We start from the raw sequence: 26,513 nt of genomic DNA on the forward strand, positions 1-26,513 counted from the left end.
AAATGAAAAAAATAGCATTTCAGATTCTTTTGATTTTAAGCCAGGTCATAACTTATATTCAACAGACATTGACATATATGGGTATTTATTTTCTTATTGTACAGTTGCTCTGATGAATATTCTTGGATCTCTTTAAGGAAAGGATTAGGGTAATATTATATGAACATATGATAGTGTCACAGGGTCCTTCCTAAAAAGAAACAGGTCTTCCCTTCAGCTGTTTTACAGATCATGATTTTCCATTATGTCAGCTGACATCTGCCTTGTGGTCTCCAGCTTTTGCTACTTTTTGGTTATGTAATAAGCAGAACCCATGTTGCCGTCTCATTAATATTGACTCTTTAAAATAGCATGGTTTATTTACCCTTACACAGATTCTTTTTTTTTTTTTTTTACTCTTTCCACCTCTTTTATTTGTTTTTTAAAAATTTTTATTGGGGTATAGTTGATTTACAATATTGTGTTAGTTTCAGGTGTACAGCAAAGTGAATCAGTTATACATATATCCACTCTTTTCTAGATTCTTTGCCCATATAGGTCATTACAAAATATTGAGTAGAGTTCCCTGTGCTATACAGTAAGTCCTTATTAATTATCTATTTTATATATGGTAGCATGTATATGTAGGTTCTTATATATCAAAACTCCCATAGCTTTCCAATGCTGGATATAGTGAATAAGCCAACGCATCCTATTTTCCTTGTACTTTATCCCAATCTACCACAGGTAAGAGATTCAGTAATTGTTATTCCAGAAACCCACAGACTATCACCAAGCCACTTAATAATAATAGTGGGGTTCTTGTTGATATCTGTCTGTGGACTGACTCAATTTCTGAATGCAGTTCTAAAAATCTAAACTTACTTCTGGTACCCAGTCCCTTGGCTTTGGTTCCTTCAAGGGCAGAACCTGAGACAAGAAAGTAAGTTTAGGCAGCTTATTTGAGGAGTAAATTATTGAAGCTCAGATAAGGGAGAGGAAGAAGTTTGACAGGCCAACAAGATTTCCATATACTTATACCTTAAATGAAAAGTTTGCTGATGTCACCAATTGTGGCTAAATTTGTTGAGAGCTGTATGAGGAGCCATGAAGAATGAACCCCAGGATTGTTTCAATAATAGGTTAATTGGAATTTTTATCTCTTACTTCTCATTCCCCAGTTGTTGATGATTGTCCCTGAGTTAAATCTGACATTCCTGCAATATCTTACACAGGAGATTAGCAAACTCAGAGGGATGCAGACACCAGAGGAGGGGAACTGTCAGCCTCAATGGAAACTCATTACAGATGGACTAGAAGGAGAATATATGGATAAGTGGCATCTGCGATGAGGCATTAGGGAGAATCTAGCATGACAAAGCTTTTACAATTAAAAGTGGTACATGCAATACTTATGTTTTTTCTTGCTAAAACAGGAATCTGATTATACAAAGTGACTCAAGCTACCCTGAGTTGGAGGGACAACCAGGCTTAGGCACTGGGATGGATATTCTCCAGAACCCATCTCCACTCTTCTTTCACTCTGTATTGTGGCAGAATGAATTCTACTTATAACACCTGGGACCGCTTCCACTCTGGCTTCTCGTTTTGTTTAGTCACCGAATTCAGAAGCAGAGCAGAGGGCAGGTAGAGGAAAAGGCTAAGATGTTTATTTGCCTTACCATCTCACTGCTCTTTTATGGATTTGTCATGCCTGTGTTCCTCTTCTTCAGGCCACAACATAGGTTGGATAGCACCTCCCCCAAATCTACAGCTCTTGTAGCATCTAGGAAAAAGCTCCCTCCCCCACCTGCAATTAGTCAGAATTCTCCAGAGAAACCGAACCAAGAGTGTCACGTGCAAATCCTATTAACAATTCCTGGGAAATAAAAAAAGAATGTGGATAATAGAGTCTAACCTTTTTCTTTTCCTTTGTGCTTAGTCGTCTCACGTACTCATAGTGTGCTGCATGCAGAGGTCTTGCTCCTGCCACCTCAGACCAGAGTTCCTAGTGCCAAATGGCTGTGGCGACACCTCAGCTCTCTGACCGTGCGCAGAAGTGCTGCCCACGACACAACTCAAGATGGCGGCGGCGGGCCACGTGCACAGACGCTGTGCCGGGCACTGCTTTCTGGAGCCTGAGCAGCACAGCTGCGCCTGCCCCGGGAGAGCTCCACCCACTTCTCTCCCGCTGACAGAGCCCTAGAAAGAAGGCCCGCGCACTGCCTGTCTGGGAGAGCTTGGACTTGGTTCACCGTTCTTTGACTAAAAAAGTAAAGCTTTTTTTGCTTCTGAATGGAACCCGGTCTCTTTCTAGTGACACCAAGAAGGAGGGCCCTTGTTTGGTGTCCAAATAAAAAGAGTCAGTAACATGTTTTTATTAAAAGCTTGCTGCCTTCTGGGAAGTTTATTCTCTATACAGGACACAAGTGATTTTTTTTTTAAACCAAATACAACAAATTATCATAGAAAGAGCATGATCTTTCAGAAATATCTGTTATCACAATCATTCAATCTGTAGCTCCTTCTGTGACTGATCACATTTCAAGCGTGTAAACTAAAATACTAGGATCGCATCTGTTTTTTCATGCCACATTGGGAAGGGCCATTTGCTTTACTCAGCCCATCCATTCAAACGCTAATCTCTCCCAGAAACATCCTCATGGACACACCCTGAAATAATGTTTAACCAGCTATCTGGGCATTCAATACCCCAGTCAAGTTAAAACATAAAATTAAACATCATTCCTCTTTCCACTTAAGTTCTTGGAGCAGCAATAACTTTATACTCCGGCTAGTTAGTGCTTAGTTACTTCACTGTCTGTTACATTTTCTCAAAATTTGTAAACAATCCTTTTATTAAACTTTTTGTCAATTTCTTAGAGAATTCCAACTAATTCTTATATTCAGATAGTGATAAAAGCAAATGGAGAAGCATCAAGAATTGACCAAATGAATGATCTACTTAAGATGTTATAGGTGACATTGCAACTAGACATTTGCTAGGACACTTTTGGGAGAAATTCTAAATGATGAGGATTTTCATTATTAAGTTAAAATTCACAGATTCAAACGGAAGCAACTGGATGGATATAACTAAGTCAATAGTCAAGATCTATCCAACAGAGTATGTATGAAAGTATTAACTAACCTCTCCTACTACTTATACATTTCAAGAAACATTACCTTTCCCCAAATGAAACAGAAGGTATTCAGCTGCTGGGAAAACATTTGGCAAAATGGGCTTTGGAGCATAAAACGTTATAATTGGCATGAAACCTATCAATCCATTCTAAATTAATAGACATTTGAGTTTTTTCCTTTTTATTTTTGACTGATATGAACTGTTTAAAGTTTTTCCATTTTTTCCCATTTTTAAAATTTATAAATAGCAAGCTGAACTTTTTTTTTCGAGTCTTCTGACGTAAACACTTAGATAAATGCAGAAAAAGTGACTAATCAATGAATAGTGCTGCAGAATTACTTATTGTATCATTCTGTGCCCAATAAAAAGATAGAAACACCACAGTAAATGTGAACAGAAAAAGTTTAATATAAACAATTATTAATATAACAGAAGATTAAAATAATAAGTGAATTGGCTAGGAAGAAGTAAAGTGAACTCTGAAGAATGTAGGAACAGCAGATAGAAAGAGCAGTCATCGGTCCAATGAAAAGCCTCGTTCATATTGATAAGATTCAGACATTTTGCAGAGGGCACACCTGTGGCTCTGAGATGACAATAAGTTTCTGCGGTGCTATAACAATGGAATTTGCTGGAATTTTTCTCTCTGGAACTTGCCAGAAATCTGCCCTTAGTGTGTCAGGGAAAGCTGTTCACGAGAGGTTTCTGTGGAGGCATTCTGCTATAAAACTGTCCAAACTGAGGTGAAGGGGAGCTGGTCAGTGGATTCTTTTGGCTGCCATGCAGTGCAGGAGCCAAGCAGTGGAGAAACTGTGAGCACTGTAGGAGCTGGCTGGAGGCACTCTGCTTCAAAACTGCCCAAATCAGGGTAACTGCTGGTCCCTGGGCACTGCTGGCCACAATGCATTGCAAGCCCTGTAGGCACCGGGGAACCAGGGGAAGTCATACACACTGCAGAAACTTGCCAAGTGAGCACACCAGAACCAGGAAGTAAAATTCTTTTCTTCACTTCTATATCCCACCAACACGCTCCACTGACACAGCTTCACTGTCAGCTGGCAAAGAAAAAGTATTTAAAAAGCCAACTTCATAAAAGAGTACAGCTTAATGGCAGTAAATTGATAACCAACACATTTATCCATATAAAAAATGAAATTAGATATTTTTGAAATGTTTTATGTTAGCATAGATCATCCTTCCTAAAGGATGGTCCTTCCTTTAATATGGTCCTTCCTGAAACCTAAAAGTTTTTAATGTATTGTAAAAGTTGTGACTAATTTTATGCATCTAAAAAAAAAAGGCCATAAATGAAATGAAATATCTTTTTCAGGTAGGACAATGGTAGTATTTAATTTTAAGATGTATTAATGAATTCCATCTAAAGATATACTCCTACTTCTTTTAAAATTGAACAAGTGAAGGCAATTTGTTATATAACTTCAAGCACTCATCTCCTTAACCATTACATTCTTAGTCCTTGACAGAATTTTTATATTTGAAAAGATTGATATATTTTGACATCCTTCAAATATTTTAAGGCATTTACTAAATATAATGTGGCAAAGGGTAGTGTCACAATTACAATTATTCCTGAGTTAAATCAGGAGCACTGACTCGCCTTCAATCATATGATTAGATTACCAAAGGCTACTGGGTGTAATTGTTAGCAAATCCAAATGATATCTATGGCCATAATCGCTGGCAGACAATTTCTATAAGGTCAGAACTTTACATTTCTATGGGAAGGATGCTAGGGTTAGTTTTGTTTTGTTTTGCATTGTTTTATTTTTTATATCTATAAAAGATAAATTGAAAGTTCATATAGAGTGGTGTTGCAGTTTATGACCATTTTGTAAATGAGTCTACATCTTAAATCACTATGTTTTAATGACATGTACGAAACACAATATTATTTTATATTCACTAAAGTGCATTCCAATTCTACTGTATTCTCAGCAATTTTATGGTAGACATGAAATTTCTGTTAAAACCTACCTGTTTATGAAATAAAGGGACTCATAAATTTTGGCATTCATCATATATTACTGCATGCCTCAGAAGGTGACAGAATTATTTTTTAAGAAATAGAAATTAAGAAAATAAAGATATGAAAATATATCTTTGTAGATGTTTGCCCCTGAGTTACAGACTAATTTATGTTGAAAGGGAACTTACATATAACAACTTTTCTGGCACCTTCTTTACCTGAACAAATTCAACATTTGACTTCAGCAACTACCTTAACCTGAAAATGATTTAAATTGTACAAAATATTTCTCATATTATCTAACAAATTAAAATAATATTGGGATATGATTGAGTGACCATAAAATAGATTGTCCAAAAGAGCTTTTTTTTTTTTTTTTAGTTAATGGGAACACTTTTATTAATTTAATTTTGACACTAAATATAAACTGAGACTTCTTTGGACATACTAGACAAACAATCACCCTGGCCCTCAGCCTTCTTAATATGAACCTTCTGTTCTGGTTTTTATTTATCTATTTGTTTTGCTATTTGTAGTTTTTAAAATTAGCTTTTAGATTCAAGGTAATTTTGAATTGCTGCATTTTAGATTCAAGGTAATTTGAGGGTTAAAATAAAACTTCTAAATTTTCTTATGACTAGATTGAAGAAAATGTGTTCATTTTTAAAGTTTAAAATTTTCTACTTGGCTGCCAAAAAAAAAAAGCAAAGCAATTACTTTAATAAAAGTTGCAGTCACTGTTTTTTATGGGTTTTTTCTTTTCTTTTTTTAAAATTTTTGTCGAATTGTAACTAAGTCAGATGCTGAATTGGCCAAAATCCTGGAACACAAACACACACAAATTGGTAACTGAATAATAAGGGCATGGTCACAAAAGTGTGGGTAGAGCTAAGAGAACCACAAAAAGATGGTGAAGCTTCCAGCATGTAGCAATGCTGAGGAACTGCTACTGTCTTTAATTCTGAGGAGAAAGAGGGCAGGAGCAGCAAGAATAAATACCCCAAGTCATGTTTCCTCCTTCCTTCTCACTTCTTCTTGATGCCATCCATTGACTAAGATCAACCAGAAGCCAGAGGGCAAGGGAGTCCAGATGATACGCTATGGCTATATCAGTCTCTCAGGGCACAGAGAAATATAGAAAATGGTGGAATTTATATTTGGAAAACAAAACAGAGAATATTCAGCACCCATGCTAAACCTGGGTACCTTGCTCTCAAAAAACACACAAATGAACAAAAAATCCTAGATCTAATTTTCTTGATTCAAGTTTATAAGCTATAATAATCCCTTAACTTAAAATATTGAAAGTATGTATATATATTCTAGTGTGTTTAGGCTGGCATGTAAAATTAATTCCTATGCATATTTTTACTAATTTTACTTTATTATATAACACATCAGTTTTTCTTCAGTAGTTACAATAGTAAGGGCTCATCAGAAAATGATTGCCATGAAACAGGATAATATATACTGGTTGTTCCAACTGACTAAATCTAATGAGAGTCAAAGAGCAGAAAGCTCAATGATGCCTTGCAGAAAGGTCAGTGGCTCAGGTCCCCAGAAAGATGAAGAAGGGTAAAGAGGGGATCAGGAAGGACAAACAGAAAATATCTAGCACATCAGGGTAATATATATCATAACTCCTAAGTTCTATTCCAGAATTTCTATTAATAAAAAGATGTTGAATTCTGGTGATTTTCTTTAAAAATATCCTAACTTTCCAGAGAAAGAAATCTACTGGGGAGGCTGATAATACTCTCCTATTCAACCATGATAAAACCATGTGCTCTCAAAAATAGAAGGGATTGATGTGGAAACATTGGAAGTTGGAGACAAAGAATAAATCTAAAATTAAAGAAGCTATCCAAATTCATTTTAATAAATACCCATTATTATGACAGGTAATTTTAAATAATGTCTCTTGTGAAAATTTGATGGACACTCAAAGTTATCAGAGTTAGTTTCAACTTTGTTCAGGAATGAAATTCTAGACCTTGACAAAGTTAAATGACCTCTAGCTTTTTGCCTGAGAAAATTTCTTTTTAAAATCATAAGAAAATTTGATGTTATTTTTGTACTTTAAATTTGAGGTTCTTCTTTATCTGATTAAATGTTTTAAAAAGATTTACTAAGTTAATTATTCTCTTCAATTATATTTTCTTTATTAATGAGGAACTTATCCATCTTATTTTACAAGCAACAGCAGTATACTCTTTAAACTTTTTTTATTACTGAAATATAAAGAGAACAAAAGTGAAATCCATGTTATGTTTAATATGGCATGAAGATAAATACACAAATATCAAGGAAATATTACTTTAATCACACTGAGTTTAGCTAAGACATTAGCCTCATAAAAATACTACCAGATACTGATGAACTCAGTGACAAGAACAGGGAAGCAGATACAGAGAATGGACTGGAGAACTCGAGGTATGGGAGGGGGCGGGGGGTGAAGGGGAAACTGAGAAGAAGCGAGAGAGTAGCACAGACATATATATACTACCAACTGTAAAATAGTCAGTGGGAAGTTGTTGTATAACAAAGGGAGTCCAACTCGAGGATGGAAGATGCCTTAGAGGACTGGGGCAGGGAGGGTGGGGGGGAATCGAGGGGGGGGGCGTCAAGGAAGGGAGGGAATATGGGGATATGTGTATAAAAACAGTTGATTGAACCTGGTGTACCCCCAAAAAATAAAATAAAATAAAAAAAAAAAAAAAAAAAATACTACCAGTACTTGGAAACTATAGTTAAAAGTCTGAAATTAGAATGATGCAGAGGATACTTAATTGTATTACATTATATTTTCTTTAATATTCTGTTGAATGAACATCTGGATTTACACATTTATTGTATAATTTATACAAGATTTATGAATATATATATTTGTATATTCTATTAAAAACAACTACTTGATATAGATATTATAGCCCTGAAAGTAGTGACTTATTTCACTAGTACATTTTAAAGTTCAGAATTATTCAGCATCCTATGTGGATATAAAAAACATTCAACAAATATAATGATGAGACAATAGTTTAGTTTTAAATTTTTTTCAAGAATACACATCTTTTAAATTGTTTGTATAAATAAAAATAGATTGTAAACATTTTTAAGCAATATTTTCTCCACAGATAACTATATTAAATTTAAAAAAATAACCACAGTTAATCTGGGAATATTTCCATGATTGAAGCATTCTGATATGACATTTCAATATCCCATTAATATCAAGATTAAATATTTCTATTTTTAAATGTCAGGATTTATTTTATATTAGAATTCAGGTAATGGAAAATATTTACCTGGCCTCAGCTTGATTGATCTGATCTGGAAAGAAACTAATGCCTAGTAATGAGACAGATTAGACTTATAATTAAAACATAAAATAGATGATATATTTGTATTTTTTTCAAATTGCAAAATGTACAAGTTAGTATATCTTTTTAAAAATGCTTTAACTTAGTTTCTAATATTCTATTAAATGCAGTGGAATGATTCATTAAGCTGAGTATTCTTGTTCCATCAAGTGAGTTTATTTTAGGAAAAAGTCTTGTAAAACTTTTAAAATAGAAAAAAATTTAAACCTTTTAATATCAAGTGTTTTATTAAAAAACACTACATAGTGAAAAAGTAATGAACAAGAGACAATTAAATATAATCTTCAAAAGCAGATAAATTGAAATTTTATATCTTTGAATACATATATCAAATGTCTTAATCAGCACCTCCCTAATGCATCCTTTCAGATTTACTTGCTTAATGTAGTCCATTCCTCTCCCATATATAAAAAGGACCACACCACACACACACACACACACTTTTAAGAATATTCACATTAAATTTTATATAGTATGTAAATAAGTACATGATTACCTATTTATTATTTAATAAAAAATAAGCACACAAGTAAATTTAAGAACTAAGCAAGTAAAACTGAACATTTATGCCATTTAGTTTAATACTCTACTTTCTAAACAAAACATAAACTCTATGATAATTTTATTTTGTTCTTTTTTGAGTAATGTTTAAATTACATAAATTTTTATAAATTTTTAAAGAGAAAGAATGTTTTAGACAAATGCCCTGTCATACCAAATTACCATAGGTAGTTTAATTCATTTCTGTATCAGTTCCTCCTGGGAGGCAACATGATTTGATAGAATGTGAAGTTTGAGTCAGATAGACCTCTTACACATGTCTGTATTGACATATGTGATGTGAACAATTATTACACACTAAATTCCAGAGTTTCTTTCTTTGAGAGTGGAACAAAATAATAGTCACATTAATATTTATACAGTGAAACCTGAATTGCCTCACGAAGTGACATAAATTAAGATTTTTTTTCAGTCCTGTGTTGCTTCCAAATAAGTTTAGGGTTGGGTCTCTTTTTGCTGCCAAATGAGTTGAGAAAAGGATTTTGATTTTCAGGGTTGTTTTGATTTTGGAATCGCAGATAAAGGAATATGAACTTGAATCACTGTACTCGCCACATAGGTTAGAATACTACTGCAGGAGTTAATTAAATTGCCCTGCATAACACACCAAAATAGTGAATTCAGGATTATAATAATTTTTAGAGGCTAAGCTCTTAGCCACTTTGCTTTGCTGCCTTCATAAGATCATTGTGATGATAGGGTAAAATAGTTCATTCAAACTTCTCGTAGCCACTGTTCTATGGAAAGTCCTGGATAAGTAAAATTTCTTCTCCCCTTCTCAGCATCTTTTCTCTTCCCTCACAGCTGCCCCAAACTCCACCATCTGTGTTCTGTAAAATAATTTTCCAGGAACATGACCTGCAACTCTTTCACTTTGTTCCAGCCACAGTTATACATTCCTGCAACCTTATTCTGAAAATCACCTTTATGTGTGCTTTCTGTGGTTTGGAATCACCAAGTTCCTCTTATTATTTCTCTTCTGACAACTGCTCTAGTCTTCCAACAATTTCTAAGTATAAATGCAATCTATAATTTCATTTAAAAAACAATGCTGGGAAAATGAAAAATAAGAAAAGGAAATAAAGCTTGTGGAAAATTTTGGCCCTAGATGATGAGGAAAAAAATAGAAAACAGTGTTTTATCCATTGGTGAACAGAGTCCATATTTAATGAAAATTATTTTGAGTCTCCTTTAGTATCTTGACTAAAATGTCTAAAAGTTTCTGAGAATTGGGGGATACATGTGAATATTTTCATTCCATTAAATGCTAATTATAATTATAAAATATGACCAAGATAGTTTAGAAAACTTAAAAGGATAAAATCACCCATAATTTACCTAAAAGCTACTAAAGTTGGGTGTGTTTGTTTTATCTTTATTTCCACCAACATATTTTAAAGTGAAGTCACAAATATGTGCATAGATTTGGCTCACAGTGAAATTTTTGATTGATAGTAATTTTTATCTAGCCCATGTCTCTTATTGATTTGAATTTTTAATAAAAGATATTTCAACTATACACTACAAAATTGTTTAATTAATAAAGCTCCTGTACCCTTTTGACATGCTTTCAACATTCTTTATCTGTTTACATATGTTCTGGAACAATATGTGGCAGGCTCACCTTATAGTTTTCGTTTTCTAGCTGTGGAATCAATCATTTACCAAAATTTCCTGTTCCTTTTTGTGGGAATACTGTTTATAAATAAAAATCTGAGCTCTTGGATTGCTAAACTATTGGAGTTTCATTGTATCATGCTGCAGTTACACTGCATGTTTCACTGAGTAGGGCAGGGAATACATTTTTAAAAATACATAAATTTGTGCTCCCAATTCAAATAATTAATCTGCAGAGGGTATCCATAATTTCTTTGACTTTTATATTTGTATATTTTTTCTCTATTCTGAAAATGTGATTTCTAATAATGTTAGCATTACTGCTTGTTACATTATTTAATAAATACAAAATGTTTTCTCTGGGTGGTTATATATTACTAATGTGATATAAAGTTGTTTATCTGTTGTAATGTTTTTCAACTTTTGGACTTTTCTCTCTAGTTAAATTTTACTTTGAATATATAAACATTTACATGTACAAAAATCAAGACTATATAAAAATGCTATACTCAGAGAAGTATAATTTTTCCCCTATTCGCTCCATAATTTTCTTTCCTTCTCCCCTTATTTATAATCAATTTTTATAGTTTGTATTTATCTTTTTAATATTCTCTTGGCAATAATAATCAAATATGTGTCTTTAGGTACACATATTTAACTACATACTCTTGTGTGGCTTGCTGCCTCTCACCCTAGACAGTATTTCTAATAATGCATATGATAATTGCCATATTTTAACTTAACATTTTATTTATTTCTTCTGATATGAAATATGATTAAGTTTATTAAGAGGTGAGTGGAGTTTATTAATACTGTCCCTATATTGTTTTGAGCCCTAATAATCAATGTCTTCTTCTTGTCAAAGCAAAAGCACTTTTTGTAAACTATGTTCCAAGCCTCCTCTCAACCAATTTAATACCCTATATAATCAATTACTCAAGAAAAGCATTACTCAGATCAGAATAGTAGGCCAGAATTATCGAGGGAGAAAGAAAAGATAACATACTCCAAAAGGGGAATGAACTGTGCTTACTACATTTCTCATTTGCCTTTCCCATCTCTCGAGTTAAGTATACGTACATAGAACTGAGAGCATATACAGTAATCCAAATAATAATATAAAATGATAGCTAATATCTGTATAGTAATCACAGTTCTAGTCACAATTCCAAGCCCTTTAAATATATATGTGTAATTTATATATATACAATAAATACTAAACATATTTTAATGCTTAGAACTATGAGTGGACCTACGAGTGCTATATAAATATTAATGATTATTACTTTCATCAATATACATTGACTCTTCATAACAAAACTATAATATTGACATAATACCATTGTCTCCCATTTAACTACTGAAAAACTAAAGCCCAACATCAAAGTAGTGAGTGTTGTACCTGAAATCAAACCAAAGTAGCCTGTATCCAAAATCCTCAGTCTTACAAGCTGTACTGAACTTCCAATATCCCCTTCCCAATAAAATTGTGGTCAGTTCACAAATATCAAATACTAAGATTAGTTTGTCTATCAGTATGAAATTCCTATTTGGAAAAGATAGCAACTACTATTTGTCTGAATGTTATTATTGTTAGAGTAAGAGTGTAGACAAATGCCCTACTTAAAACCTAGGCTTCTTAATCGAAAAATCTGCTTTCATGATGCGTATGTTCCTGATGGTCTGTCAGTGTTATATTCTTTGTTTAATAAGCAAAGCACAATAGGACTATATTTTAATTCATTGATGCAGTTTACCCAATCTGAGTCTCAATTTATGAGAAGTTAGTGCATTATTAGTTGCCACCTGTTAACACTCCCTAAAGCAGTCATCAAAATTATGTTTCCTATATCTCAAAACATAAGTTATTTGGAATGATTCTGAAAGAACTACAAGCTAATGGTATCAAACATTGCTATCAATACAACATTAATGTGCCTAACTGGAGTGCTTATTTCCCAATAATACATACTGAGTTTAAAAGATTCTCTAAGTGATAGTAATTTAATATCTAGGAATATTCTAGTGGTACTTATTTAAGGTTCAGTGGCACTCTGATGAGTGAAACAGTTTGCACCAAAAATTATTTTTTAGTTTTTCTGCTTCCCCTTCTAGTCAAAAATAAAATATTTAAATTTTAATTGAGTCCAACAACTATTTACAGAAATCACTCTAAGAGGCTGTAACCTCCTCTTCAAACTCAGAAGAGTTGAAAATAGAATGAGTTCTCCTTTGTTGAGTTTTCTTTTGTGGCAAGATTACGTTGGAGTAAAAAGAGGGTAGCACTGGTGCCCATGTGGCTATGGGGAGAAACACATACTTCAAGTCGAATGGCTAACTGTATTAATGAAGACATTATTATAATATGTTATCACGAATAAAATCTCAGTTAAAATTGGGTTCAAGATATTATATAAAGAAGATTCTCTAATACATCAAAAACTAACTGTAAATCATTTAATCTAAGATGTAATTAAATGTTCATTACAAGGAAGTGAAAATTAGAGCAGCTATGCCCTGCAATTATTAGATTTTCAGATAAATGATAATTGTGCTTTTTTTTCCACTTTGCAATGGATATTGGAAAAAGGCAGTGCTGTAACTATATAGTAAAGAAAAGTAAGCTTAAAATACTTAAATTACACATATTTATATTTATATACATATATTTTAAAGGAGCTTAAATTGAGCTGTTTTACATGGAGCTTAAATTGAGGACTCTCATTTACATCTTCTTACCTCACAGTCCTAAGCATGCCTTTACTCTGTTAGACACTAGTTAATAGATGAGAAAAATTAGGCTTACACTTATTTAGTAACTTTAGTTTCCCCAGTGACAAAGTATGCAACTGGTGCTTTTGAGAGCGCTTTACCTCAGTAACCTTAATTCCAAGTTTGTGTGCTTCATTTTAAGTTTTATTCTTACTTAAAATTGAAGACTTCTAACCTGTTTCTCTCTCAAATATATAATTATTTGCTAGTCTCTAATCCCATTATAAGTTGTGACTTTCTCTGAATTTTTTTTTAAGAATACTTGCAACTTTGCCTTAATTTTCTGCTCTTACTTGACTCTGCACATGTCAGATTTTCCCTGTATCATGTCATGTTTCATCCCAGCTGACAATTAGAAATTGATGAATGCAGGTTTTAAAACTGCCGTCTTGCATTTTTTTCAGATCAATTTTCAATACTACTCCTCTCTGCTGTCCACCCTGGTAAGTTGAACAAGATGGACTATATTAGTGATCTTCATTTTCTGCTTCTGGTAAAGTGTTGCCAAAAAGGGACCCAAGGTTACAAGGAAATAGGAGAATGAGATAAGGGTATTCACCCCTTGGCTTCCTCCCTGCAGTTACTGGGGCTCCAGTGTTCCAGGTCCATTGTCACTACAATTGCTCTCTGCACTATTATATGGTCTCTTTGGATTTAGGTGCACAGATTCTGCTACCTAACCAGGGAGGCTGCATTATTTTTTCTTGTTTTCCTCACCAACTGCCAATTGTATCAATAGGCATTAAAATTTTTTTTTAATTGTCCTAAAATATGTTTGCCACCTATTTCCTGTTGGAAACATGACTCATACACAGCCTGTTGTTTGACCAAAACAATACAAAATGATTATAAATAATGGCATGATTCTCAAGCTAAACCATCAATAAGTCATCAAAGCATGTACTGTTCCAAACAAACCAATGAATAATTGTTTCTTATATACAGTTTATTAATGGTAGAAGAATATCAAGCAGAAAAAAATGTCACAATGGCACATAGAATTCATTTGACAAAATGAATAGAAACTATTTAGCTACCCAGGTAAAATGTATTATTAATAATTAGACATTCACTTTCCTACAGCTTTTCTTTACCACTGTTCCAACTTTTCTCAGAATTAGTTCCTAATCTGTGATCCCAAGAATGTAGAGCACATGAAAGTAAAAGAAAATTAATCAGAAACCAATTTATGTGCATAATTACCTGGAAATTCAAATGATGACTGAAGGATCTCTGCTGCACAGTGAAACACTTAGTCTTTTGAAAGCACCGTACAATGATTTTTTAAAAATTAATATCTGATATTTTATTCACAACTATAAACATAAAATAATATCAAACTAGTATTTGTCAAAAATGAAACCAACAAGCGTGTGATTTATTTTTCCTTTGTGTTAATTGCAATTATAAGAGCTAAATGTAGATGGGCTACTTTGGGACACTAAATATAACTGATTCACTCCTTATGTTCTACCTGAAGCACAATTGTGAGGCCCTCTGAGTGACATGTTGATTTCCTCTCAGTAAGGGTGATATAATTAATGTGACCTTTTGATAAGGTGGGGGATATAGGGTGAGACAAGTGCTCTCCAGAGAGCTATTAGCAGCTTCTGAGCAATTTGCTAATAGTAGAGCTACCTGTATTAAAATCATACAGTTAAGAAGGTAATTGACAACCATAATAATGAGTATGTACAGGGAAGGGAAAATGTATAAAATGAAACAAAACTGTTAATTACTTTAAAAATGATGAACTTTCAGTACTAAGTCGACTTTGATTTGGGAACTCTGGGTTTGTAAACACAATGAATAACTTTAATAAACCTGCAAGAAATTGTTGACATATCCTGGTGGAAAATGATGTGTCTTTATTTCTACTGTCAGATAACATTTTTTACTAAAGTTTTGTTTTTTTTTTTTAATTTCTCTCAACACTCAACCCCAGATACAGTAATGTGTATAGTAGTGGAGGCAAGAAAAGTTCATACTAATGTATGAGCTCTCTTTACATTCTAAGTTTAAAAAGACCTCCTTACATTCTAGATTATAAAACCTGCCACATGATATACCTATAAATTAATCTATCTTGACTAACAAAGACTCATGAAATCATAGGTGTGCTTGAAGAATATTTTTTCCCAAATTAAAATGATGTGACTGAAATGTGATTACGGATACTTTTTCATGCTATCAGAATTCACCAGTGTGCCCACTGGATCATCAGCAGCTCTCTGTTCGTACAGACTCCTGTGTTTAGCCGTTATTTTCAATTAGTTGTGATTAATTAACAAGGTCAATTTATACTTGTAAACTGCAAGAGGATATTTAGAAAAATGCAAAACTAAAGAAGAGAGGAAGATAGAGTGAAACATTACTATTATGTTTATTTTCTTCACATGTACTTCTAATCAAATTTTATATTTTGACACTTCAGGAGAACAAAATAGTCACATTTTCATTTGTTAAGAATGACAACAGTACTGAAGTAACCTGTGTTACCTAATCATGTGGCTGAATATATATATATTTTTAACAAGATGTGCAGAGCTGGGCATCTATGTATGAATAGAAGTACCATGTTGTTAGGAAAAGATCAGTGTCTTTGAAGTCAGAAGCCTATCTGATGCTGATGCTAGGTAAGTTTCTTTTTTTTTCCCCACTATAGTTTATTACAAGCTATTGAAGTTCCCTGAGCTATACAGTAGGACCTTTTTTTTAATCTATTTTAAATACAGTAGTTTGTATCTGCTAATCCCAAACTCTAAATTTATCCCTTCACTGCTTTTCCCCTTTGATAACCATAAATTTGCTTTCTCTGTTTGTCTGTTTCTGTTTTGTAAATAAGTTTATTTGCATAATTTTTATTACATTCTACATGTAAGTGATATCATATGATATTTATCTTTGTCTCACTTCACTTAGTATGATAATCTCTAGGTTCATTCATGTTGCTGAAAATGACATTATTTCATTCTTTTTGTGGCTAATATTCCATTGTGTATATATACAAGATCTTTATCCATTCATCTGTTGATGGACACTTAGGTTGCTTCCATGTCTTGGTTATTGTAAGCAGTGCTGCTATGAACATTGGGGTGCATATATCTTTTTGAATTAGAGTTTTATCCAGATATATGCCCAGGAGTAGAATTGCTTGATCATACGGTAACTCTATTTTCAGTTTTTTAAGGAACCTCTATACTGTTCTCCATAGTGGCTGTATCAATTTACATTCCCACTAACAGTGTAGGAGGGTTCCTTTTCTCCATATCCTCTCCACCATTTATTACCTGTAGAAGTTTTAATGATAGCCATTCTGACCAGTGTGAGGTGGTATCTCATTGTGATTTTGATTTGCATTTCTCTAATAATTAGGGACCTTGAGCATCTTTTCATGTGCCTATTGGCCATCTCTCTGTTTTCTTTGGAGGAAATTCTATTTATATCTTCTGCCCATTTTTTTGATTGGGTTGTTTGCTTTTTTATTGAGTTGTATGAGCTGTTTTTATATTTTGGAAATAAAGCCCTTGTTGGTCCCATCAGTTGCAAATATTTTCTCCCAGTCCATAGGTTGTCTTTTCATTTTGTTTATGATTTTCTTTGCTGTACAATTCTTATAAGTTTGATGAGGTCTCATTTGTTTATTTATGCTTTTATTTCTATTGCCTTGGGAGACTGACCAAGGAAAACACTGCTCTGATTTATGTCAGAGACTGTTTTGCTAATGTTCTCTTCTAGGAGTTTTATAGTGTCATACCTTATGTTTAAGTCTTTGAGCCATTTTGAGTCATTTATGTGTATGGTGGTATGAGGGTGTGTTCAAACTTCATTGATTTGCATGTGGTTATGCAGATTTCCATATACCACTTACTGAAGAGACTATCTTTTCACCATTGTATATTCTTGCCTCTTTTGTCAAAGATTAATTGCTTGTAGGTGTGTTGATTTATTTCTGAGCTCTCTATTATGTTCCATTTATCCATATGTCTGTTTTAGTGCCAGTATCATGCTGTTTTGTTTACTGTAGCTTTGTAGTATTGTCTGAAGTCTGGGAAGGTTATGCCTCTGGCTTTGTTCTTTTTTCCTCAGGATTGCTTAGGCAATTCTGGGTCTTTTATATGATTTCATATAAATTTTAGGATTATTTGTTCTAGTTCTGTGAAAAATGTCATGTGTAATTTGATAGGTATTGCATTAATCTATAGATTGTTTTGGGTAATATGGCCATTTTAATTATATTGATTCTTGTAATCCAAGAGTGTGGGTTATCTTTCCATTTCTTTGAAACATCTTCAATGTCCTTTATCAATGTTTTACTGTTCTCAGTATATAAGACTTTTACTTCATCAGTCAGGTTTATTCCTCAGTATTTTATATTTTTGATGTGATTTTAAAAGGTATTGTGTTTTCCTTTCCCTTTCTGATATTCACTGTTAGTGTAAATAAATGCAACAGATTTATATATGTTAATCTTGTATCCTGCCACCTTGCTGAATTTATTTATGAGTTCTAGTAGTTTTTTTGTGGAGTCTTTAGCATTTTATACAGAGAGTGTCATGTCATCTGCATATAATGACAATTTTACCTCTTCTCTTCCAATTTGGAAACTTTTATTTCTTTTTTTTTATCTGATTGCTGTGTCTAGGACTTCCAATAGAAGTGAATAGAAGTGGTGAGAGTGGGCATCCTTGACTTTTTCCAGATTTTAGCAGGAAGGCTTTCAGCTTTTCACCAGTGAGTATTATATTAGCTGTGGATTTGTCATAAATAGCTTTACTATGCTGAGATATGTTCCCTCTATACCCACTTTGGTAAGAGTTTTTATATTGGATGTTGAATTTTATCAAATGCTTTTTCTGCATCTGCTGAGGTGATCATGTGGCTTTTGTCTCTTCTTTTATGGATATGGTGTATCACATTGATTGATTTGACTATTTATTTTGAGTGATTATCCTTAGCAACCCAACATATTTCTGATTCTTAAGCATATGCACTATGAATGTTTGTCTTAGCTTGTGATTCATTTTTATAAGTGGATATATGTTCTTATGGGGTTTCAAGGTGATTGAGCAAGTGACTTTACTTGAACTATTAATCCCTTTTATGTTGTACAGTAAAGAAAAGTAAGTCACCCGGTAAAGTTCATAAATGTTACTTTGGACAAAAACTAATGATTACTTAATCTGAATTATTTTATATGCCCTAAAAGGTAACAAATATATGATTATATTTCACAAGTGAAGAAAAAAATATATGCTTTTTGTGCTGTCCCTGACTATAGAATTTAGCAAATTGAATGAATTGATTTAAATTTAAGAATAAACCTAGGGATGGTGCTAAGAAAAACAAACAAACAAACAAAATTAAGAGGGTTTGAGTAATTCATGATTTCATAGTCATGGGTTGTTTTAAGACCACAGCAGCACCAGATTATTAGAAAGTAATAAATAATTGACATAATTGGAACATAGGAACAATATTGCTTAATTTACATCTCCCAGATTGTTAAATTATAAAGTTCCAGAACCACTTTAACTTCAAATATCCTATAACTAAGCATGGCTTAGATATGCTATAGAATTAAGTGTACATATATCACAAAGTTGCATTTGTTGTCACATTCTATATTATTTATATTTCTTTTAAGCAATGTTTTCTTACTCAGTAATTTAAAATGATATTTAGGGCAGAACATATGTGATATATCACTTTAATATAATGTTAAAATATTTCCACAAATTTTTTCTTATTTTTTTATAGAGTAAGGAAAAGGGAGTGTTATAAATACACTAACATAAAAATAAATATAATTAAATCAAGATATTTTATAAATTAGTTTAGGATATATAAAAAATACTCATTTAAACAAATAGTTTTCTTATACCATTTATGAGTTATTTCAGAAATACCGTGACTGCAAATGAACTTATTTTAGCATTTTCTTACTGTTTATCATAGAATTTCAAAGTGCCTCAGTTGTTCTAATTTGTTCTATTCTTTTGATTCAGTCCTAACTCACCAAAGCTAGATCTTATTACTATTGCAATGTACAAAAATTAGGCCACCTAATAATTTTCTCTAAAGATGCTCTGGTTGGAAATGGATGAATGCTACACCGGAAACATTTGATGCCCTCTAGGTATATGCATATTTTTACTATCAAGAAGAGCAAAAAGGAGAAAAGTAAAAAATAGTTTGTTTTCCTGTGAAATTCACATTCCTCACCTACTATATGCTTAAAACAAATTATGATTTCTCAAGTACATCATATTCTATCTGGAATTAACACCCTGGTGAATTGTAACATTTTAATTTTTCGTCAAGATGTTATTTCTTCCAAAACATAATTTATTTTTATATGACAAATAATTATAGGTTTCAATAAAAAAAGATAAGAACCACATACTAAAATATCAACATGATCTGCTTCCTACAGATGTTGGTACAAAAAAAAACAACCAACCAACCAAACAAAATTGCATAATTTCTAAAGCTAGACTCAGCACAAAATTATATTTTCTTTAAACATGGAAACTTCTGTAAACACTACATTCAGATAACTTGAAATAGAGTTAAAAAGCTATTTTAAAGCAGCGCCTTCTGAATAGCCAAGAGATACACTCATATGAGCCAAGAATGAAGAAAGCCAACAATATAAAAATTCTTATTCAGATAGCATCTGTTACCTGTCAATGTTTCAAATACTAAGAATGCATGATAATTAAGACTAATTTTCTAACCAAGAGGAGGTGAACAGTTATTGGGATAAATATACTTAAAGAAATATAGGGATATAATGTGTTAAAGATAATAATAGATGAAGTGAGTAAAGTACAATTTCATTGATAATGGAGATTAGAAAATTGAAAAGTTTTAATGATTATTATCATTTTTTAGGAAAGAAAATTAGATTCTTAGTCTAGTATTATTATCCCATCATATTAAAATTCCTGTTTGGTGGAAAGGGAAAATTCCTTGATTTAATATGGTCCAATATAAAACAATAAGATTGAGAATCCAATATAGAATGGCGACAGAGAGCAATGGAACTAAATGTTGTTATTTTTAAAAGGATTATGATTAATGTTGAAATCATTGAAGAATCACTTTAAGAAAACAAAAGCAGAGAGTTACAGTGTCTTTAAATGATTAGATAAAGATAGATGATTTATACAGTTTATAGGAAAACATAGTTCTGCTATTGTCTGCTATTTGAGACAAAGGTAGATGACTTATTTTGTCCTACCTGCTAATGATAGACAATAAAATTACAAACAAAAAGTAAATCCTGAATAAAGAAGAATTTTTAGAATTTGGAATGGATCTTCTCTATTTCATAGCAGTATTTATAATTGAGGAGCAGAAAAAGGTCAGCAAAGAGGCAATGGAATGAGTGCTCCCAATTTGCAATAAAGGTCTATGAGATCTTAAAACCAACTTTTCCACAGTAAACAAATAAAACTAAAATAGTTTGGTAAAAGATTTAAAATATTTTAAAGACATTTACAAACTAAAGAGAGAGGAATTATCAAATTGTACCATAGTAACTTATGTAGAATATAGAAGCCATTTTGATTGCAGGAATTTATTAAACTTGTCATTTTTTAAAAAGAGTTATTTTATATTGGAGTATGGTTGATTTACAATATTGTGTTAGTTTCAGGTGTACAGCAAAGTGATTCAGTTATATGCATATATTTATTACTTTTCAGATTCTTTTCCCATATAGGTTATTACAGAGTATTGAGTAGAGTTCCCTGTGTTCTACAGTAAGTCCTTGTTGATTACCTATTTTATATAGAGTAGTGTGTATATGTTAATCCCAAACTCCTAATTTATCCCTCCACCCACCTTTCCCCCTTTGGTAACCATAATTTGTTTTCTAAGTGTGTGAATCCGTTTATTTTGAATTATTTAAAAAAAAAATGTTAAAGCTAAACACTCCCACAAGATAGTGTAATAGAAGACATCATCTATAATGGGCTCAAAGGAGGTAAATTCTAAATAATCCAGCCTTCACAAATATTTGTTGGTTTTTATTGTTATTATTGATTGGGTGGTACAGGGATAAAAGTATTGAAGTTGATTTAAGTTGGTCTTCTCATAGTTTTTCCAGTCATTTGACAGGAAAGTCAATTCCTCTATGCAGTTCAGTCCTTTTATCCTAAGTTTAAAATTATTCCTGTTTTTCTCAAGTGCTCTAAGCATCACTATGTCAAAGATGACCAGACACACAAGGAATAAATGACATCATGAACAAAACCAGCAGACACAAAAGACAGCATATTCAAATTCACAAAACTACAAATGTTATAATTACCCAAGAAACAGTATGAAACAAATATCCTTACTGTATTAGTTTGCTAGGGCTGCCATAACATAATGTCATAGACTGGATTACTTAAACAACAGAAATTAATTTTCTTACAGTTCTGGAGGCTGGAAGTTCAAGTAAAGGTGTCAGTAGGGTTGGTGACCTTTGAGGTCTCTCTCTTTGGCTTGCAGATGGCTACCTTCTTGCTTTGTCCTCACATTTTTTTCCCTCATTACGGCAATAATAACACAAAGGTGGAGGTGGAGTAATAGTGAAGTTGTTTGTATGTACTATTGAAATTACGTTAAAATTAATCCAAACCAGATAGTTTAAAATTTAAGATGCTAATTGCAATCCCCAGGGGAATCACTAAGATATTTCTCATAAGTGATTGCATTCCTGTTTTTTCTTTTCATAGAATATATAAGGTAAATAATAGGTGTAGTTATATCTACTAATTCAGTTAGTATTTTAATATTTCACCAAGCAGTAGTTCGATCCATTTTCCTTCATGTCTTTGCTTTGAACAAAGCATAGAGTAATTTTTGTTGTTTCTGGCAATTTTTCACTGACCTACAAGTTTTAATTTTTATGGTGCTAGATTTATAGTCTATTAATACTCACGGACAATTCAAAGTTTTCTTGGTTATGTTTCCTTGGAAATATTTAATTTAAAGTTTATGTAATCTCATTGATGGTTTATTTGTTTTTCTGTTTGATATATTTTTCCTTTTTTTTCTTTCTTTTCCACTGTATTTCATTGACTTAGCAAGCTGGTTTATATTAAAATCTCTCCTTTTCCTGTAAGTCATTGCGCACGTGAGTGTTTTCAATTAATGCTTGTGAGCCATTTTTGAAGTATATTTTTTGAAATTCCAGGATATAAATTTGATTATTTTAAATATTCCTTTTCATTGCTATGCAAAATTGTGTTTATTCTAGATTATCTTTTAGATATATTTTGTTAATCAAATTAAAAATACATTAAAATCAGTCTTCATATGCTTCTGTATTGTAAGTCACTGATTTTAGAAGAATTAAACCTCAAGAATATAACCAAAATTACTTTAGCATGATGTGTAGAATAAATCTGAAACTTTTCTTATTTATTTTTTATCATAAAAAGGAGTCATTTTCACTGCTGTGGCCTGGATTCAAACCCTGGTTGGGGAACTGAGATCCTGCAACCATGCAGCATGGCCAAAAAAGAAAAAAAAAGTCTGCAAAAAGGAGTCAGGTTATTTTGTACAAAAATATCCTAAGGTTTTAGAAAATGTAGTGTTTCTGTTAACATCAATGATATGAATATATTTATGCTATCTTGGAATATATACAGACAGTAATCAATAACATATTTTGTTTACTTTTTGCAAAATATCTAAGAAAATATTTTATCTTTTTCCATAACTTTTATTTTGTAGCCACTTATTTATCATTTAAAATTTTGTTTTGGAAAATAGTCACATCAAATTCTAGAGGATTTCACTTTAAGAAACAGTTTTCTTTTAAGGAGATACAAAATCTTAATGAAGAGAGTCAAAATGTCTCATTCTTTATAAGAGGTCTATTGCTGATTTATCAGTTCATTATCTTCCTAATTTCCCCATTTATAAATTTAAGACATCTGATTAACTTTCTGGTGCTATTTCAAGTATCACCCATGTATGAGCTATCAAATGTATTGAGGACATATTAAGATTATTTGGCTGCTTTAATAAATGATATCACTGTGTTCCATCCTGCTGAAGAAAATGAAGAAAAAGAGTAGAACCCAGCAAGTAAAAGCAGGTATCAATTTTATAGTAAGAAACAGTTTATACTTTGTCTCTTCTGGTTCCTATTTTGCTGTAATGGTAATTTCCCCCACCCAGGGAAATATGAAATGTTTTATATTTCAGAATTATTTATAATACAATTACATGACTTCATAGAACTCAATTAAAATTAATAGACAAGAAGTATTTGGTTTTAGATTAGTTATTCAGTAAGTGTGTATGTACACAGTATTCTCCTAAGCATTGCAGAAAGAATTGTGTAAGGCACTGTCTCTCTTTATTGAGAACATAATCTTGTTAAGCAGAGGAATATACTCAAGTGCAATACTTAAATAAGCAGACAAGGCATCAGCCAGTTTTCAATGAAAAACTCTAAGTAATGTGAAATATCAGATGAAAATGAGGTCAAAGTAAATTATTTCATTGATTTCATACCCTTCACTCAATCATTTATGCATTAATTCATTTAGTGAATATCAGTATTTTAGTTATTCAAAATAAAACTTGTTGAGCCAATACCAGAAATATATGCATTCATCCATTCTTCAGCCAATGATTCAACGTTATGTGTAAGTAACTGTGCTAGGTGCGGATAGGACAAGGATAATTATCATTCAACTCTATCACTTTAGATCATCAGAGCCCAGACAAACACACAATTTATAGCAATGCAAAAATAAGCATCAGGATAGCTTAGAGGACAATTGACTTTGTGTGTTTATGTGTGTGTGTGTGTGTTGGTTAGAGGTCCAAGTTTGAAAATTGTCCCATAAAGTGTTAAGATTTAAAATGAAATCCCTGTAACTGGCCATTGGAATCTGAAGTCTAGAAAAGGCCACATACCTAGAACATTTAGAGTAAATAATTGGGATGTTGATGTGATTCTATGTAAGACCATAGAGTCTACCTAGCAGAAGGAGGAAGAGAACCCCTAAGAAGAGAATCCAAAGTTATACAAAAAGAACCAGGTGAGAAGGGTGTCATTAATATCATGAAAAGAAAGGATTTCAGCGATGGAATTTGCAACCATATCCAATGAACAAAATTACAGTAAAAGGAATATTTAAAAGGTGTCATTTCTTGTTTTTTAACATGACAATTAGTTTAACTTCAGTTCTGAAGTATCTAACCAGACTGCAATTGGTTAAATATATATGATAGGTAAAGTAGAGGCAGGTACCATATTTTATTTTATTTTATTTTTTAAGAGATATACAGATAATATAGGGAGATACAAAGACTACAGTATGCAATAAAATATTTTTTATTTTATATTTTGTTCATTTAATGTTCTCCTTGCTACTGTTGTTATTTAGAGTATGTCACTGGCTTAACCATATGTACGGTTTAAGAGATACAGTCCAAAAAAAGAGAAGCATTGAGTATACAAGAGTTAAGGACAGAAAATTAGTGGATGAAGATGTTAATAAAGATAGCGAGAGATAACATCTGGAGAGTGGATAGAAGAAATATATTGTTTCTGTTGTGTAAGACACATTGCCAACCTAAATAGTGGCAGGAAAGGGCTGTAGTCAGGAATCTCTGATTCTTTGGGATACTGTTATTTGCTATAATGAAAGTGTAAGTAGAAGATTTAGATGGATGAATACTATTGAGACATATAGGGATAAAGATGTCTGAGTTTATACAAAGGAAGAAATCATAAACAAATTGTGAATGTGACACTGAGCATAATATAATGAACCACTCAAAATAATAGAGAAATTATATGGGAGAATAACAAGTTTGAATGCTATATTTCAGATGCTTAGATTGTCATGTTAAGGACCTTGAACATTTCTTGTAAACAACATGTACATACACATATTTAATATACAGACATGGAAAGCAAGTGATTAGTTCCATAGTTATTGCATTAATACAGTTAAATTCTGATTAAGTTTTTCAGCAATCATTTTAATGATATCAGTATATAATTGTCATATGTAAAAATGTTGCCAACAATGATTTAACAAGATTTACTGAATAATAGATTTGATGAAAATGTCAAGAATAATTTTGAGTAATATTGCAAGCATTTAATATTTTCACCATCTGAAGAGGTCACATGCTGAAACAAGAGAACAAAGGATAGACAAAAATTATACTAGATAAAATGTTAATGAGAAAAAGTAAAAAAAAAAAGGATAAAGTGAAACCCACAGAAATGTATTTAAATATGTATATGCCATGTGAGGCTGCTTCTGGACAACAAAGAGTCTAGTTTACTAATTTACTCTACTTTGTTAGGAGTGGTGTAGTACGTTGCCAATGTTACCATTTAACCATATGAATAATTTATTTTAAATAACATGCTTATTTATGATGTATAATATTTAAAAATTTATAAATAATTGGCATACATGAATTGAGATCCAATTACTTTAAAAATGACTTTCCTAAATGCTATGTAATTCATTCTTAATGTATTGCCAGTCAATAATTTTAAGTCAATAGCTTTATAATTTTATTTTGTAATGAAAGTTCATATTTCAATTTTATATCTAGTCTATGTTTACTAATACAAAGAAATAAGTTATTCAGGAATATTGATGTGCTGTCTCAAATATTTATATAAATGAACTCATAACAAAAATTTTTGCCAAGAACTGTACAGTGTCAATTAGATTTTGATTAAAGACAGTCTAAAACAGATATTAAATAAAGGTACATTTGTTATATTAAGATTTGATTAGTTGTATTTAAATTGAAATTCTGTGGCTTTCTGAATAAAATGATCTGTACTGTTACTTGCCATACATTTCTGTACATTTTACATATCAGATATATGATTGTTCAAAGTAAAGTCAAAAGAGTGCATATATTTCAAATATTCTAAAGAATTAAAATACAAATACAAGTTATTATTATTATTATTAAAAAGCTGAAAAAGGAAGAGAATATCAGCCTCATTTCAAATATGTACCTGAAAATGTCTTTTTCAATATTTGTCGCACATATTTTTACAGACACCAATGAACAG

The sequence above is a fragment of the Hippopotamus amphibius genome, chromosome 15 (assembly GCF_030028045.1).
Source record: "Hippopotamus amphibius kiboko isolate mHipAmp2 chromosome 15, mHipAmp2.hap2, whole genome shotgun sequence".
Classification (NCBI taxonomy): Eukaryota; Metazoa; Chordata; class Mammalia; order Artiodactyla; family Hippopotamidae; genus Hippopotamus; species Hippopotamus amphibius.